The sequence below is a fragment of the Chelonoidis abingdonii genome, chromosome 1 (genome assembly GCF_003597395.2).
Source record: "Chelonoidis abingdonii isolate Lonesome George chromosome 1, CheloAbing_2.0, whole genome shotgun sequence".
Taxonomy (NCBI): domain Eukaryota; kingdom Metazoa; phylum Chordata; order Testudines; family Testudinidae; genus Chelonoidis; species Chelonoidis abingdonii.
Window position 1 is genome coordinate 12,325,820 of NC_133769.1, and position 2,487 is coordinate 12,328,306.

General features: G+C 50.5%; 1 long non-coding RNA gene across 1 annotated transcript in view; it reads right to left on the minus strand.

Moving 5' to 3' along the window:
* Positions 1–259: 259 nt before the first annotated feature.
* Positions 260–2,487, minus strand: part of LOC142046592 (uncharacterized) — a 209,358-nt gene continuing 207,130 nt past the window's right edge. The window contains exon 2 of the long non-coding RNA XR_012655581.1: positions 260–457. This is a non-coding gene — a long non-coding RNA (uncharacterized LOC142046592). The remainder of the gene's footprint in view (positions 458–2,487) is intronic.

Consider the following 2,487-nt stretch of genomic DNA (forward strand, 5'->3'; position numbering starts at 1 on the left):
CCATTGTCTCTCCCAGGCTTCCCCTCCCTGAGTTACCCTGGAAGATCACTGTGATTCAAACTCCTTGAATTTAAAAAGCAGAGAGGAAAATTCACCTTCCCCCCTCCTTCTCAATGTCCCTCCCAGACTCTCTCTGAGAGAGAAAGTAATCTTAACACAGAGAGAAAATTAACCTTTCTCTCTCCCATCCCTCCTTTCTCCCCACCAATTCCCTGGTGAATCCAGACCCCGTCCCCTGGGGTCTCACACCAGAATAAAAAAAACAAGAAAAGCTTTTAATTAAAGAAAGAACAAAAGTAAAAATTATCTTTGTAAAATTAAGATGGGATATGTTGAAGGGTCTTTCAGCTACAGACACTGGGAATACCCTCCCAGTCTAAATATACAAGTGCAAATTAAAATCCTTTCAGCAAAATACAAATTTGAACTTCTCCCAGCCAAATACACATTTGAACTCCTCCCAGCCAAATACACATTTGATCTCCTCCTAGCCAAATACGCATTTGCAACTAAAGAAAACAAACATAAACCTAACTCGCCTTATCTACCTAGTACTTACTATATGAACTTATAAGAGCCTGTATCGGAGAGATTGGAGAGAAACCTGGTTGCACATCTGGTCCCTTTGAGCCCCCAGAGTGAACAACAACCAAACACTAACAGCACACACAGAAACTTCCCTCCCTCAAGATTTGAAAGTATTCTGTCCCCTGATTGGTCCTCTGGTCAGGTGACAGCCAGGCTTACTGATCTTGTTAACTCTTTACAGGCAAAAGAGACATGAAGCACTTCTGTTCTATTAACTCTTAACTATCCGTTTACGACAACAATGAAAACATAAGTTTCCATCCAACACATTACTGGCGTGAAATCCCAAATGGTAACAAAGTGGAGAGACCATGTGTTATGTACTCAAAAACCCAGAATGCTGCACATTGTTTTTGTTGCAAACTCTTCCAGTCTAATGTTCCAGCCACATTGGGTTCTACAGGAACAAAGGACTGGAAAAATCTGGCTAGAAATCTGTCATGCCATGAGAAGGCAGCAAATCACCAGAGATCATTCCATAGGTGGAAAGAGCTTGAGATGAGACTAAGGTTAAAGGCCACTGTCAGGGTTCCCTCCCCATTCTGAACTTTAAGGTACAGATGTAGGGACCTGCACGAAAGATCCCCTAAGCTTATTTCTGCCAGATTAGGTTAAAACTTCCCCGAGGCACAAATTCTCCGTTGTACCTGGGATTAGGTAAACGCTGCCACCCCCAAGTGATTCAGACAAAGAATCAGGGAAAGGACCACTTGGAGTCCAATTTCCCCAAAATATCCCCCCAAGCCCTACACCCCCTTTCCTGAGAAGGCTTGGGAATAAACAAGATGAGCACAGATCAGCCTTGGGTTTTTAGGATACTAAAAAACCCAATCAGATTCTTAAAAAAAACAGAACTTTATTATAAAGAAAAAAGGTGAAAGGAGTACCTCTGTAAGATTAGAATGGAAGATAATCTCACAGGCAATCAGATTCAAAACACAGAGGGTTTCCCTCTAGGCAAAACCTCAACGTTACAAAAAGAAAAATACGGGTACACATTCCTGTAAGGAGGTGCCCTGGCTCCCCGTCGCACCTGAAGGGAACGAGCCAGAACAAGCACCCCCGTGGGCGGAGCCACTCCCACCTGTTCCCGCCCCCTGGAAGTCAAGGGGCGGGACAGGAAGTATAAGAGCCAGGGCCCAGAGCTCAGTTCAGCGCCGGCCGCCGAGGAGGACAGACGTGGAGGCCCGAGCTCCCGCTCGGCCCAGCCTACCTTAGGCCCACTATCCAGAGGAGCGCTGGCCGGAGCTGCCCCGGGCCCACTATCCAGAGGAGTGTTGGCCGGACCTGCCCTGCACCAGGTACCCGAGGACCTCAGCGGCCAACGACCCTGTGCCGGCTATCCGGAGGAGCCACCGGACCCTACTGCCTCCCCGGTCTCTGAGGAACCCATGGTCTGAGACCCGCTGACAGACGCCGAGGAAGGACAGGTATCGGAGAAGGGGCGATTGGAAGTAGCCCAGGGGCGGCTCACCACAGTCAGGCCGCAGAGGGGCCCCGAGCCTATGGTGGTGTGTATCGGCCACGATCCCCACCGATCACCCAGTCAGTGTGTTTTGGAGCGGATCCCCACTGACTGCCTCAGCGGCGACAGCCGCTACTAGGGCCCGGGCCGGAACGCAGAGGAGTGGGTGGGCTGCGTTCCCGCTGCCACCCGTAACCGGGTGGCAGTATCCCCCTTCACCCAGAGCTACAGTTGCTTGTTGCTCTGCCCTGCTCCAAAGGGCCAGAAGCCCTAGACTGTTTGCTGCCCCGCCTTGCCTGAGGGCTTGGGCTATAGACTCTGTTTGCTCAGCCCCTGAGCTGAGCCTGACTGTTTGCTGCCCCGCCCGGCCTGAGGGCTTGGGCTATAGACTCTGTTTGCTCAGCCCCTGAGCTGAGCCTGACTGTTTGCTGCCC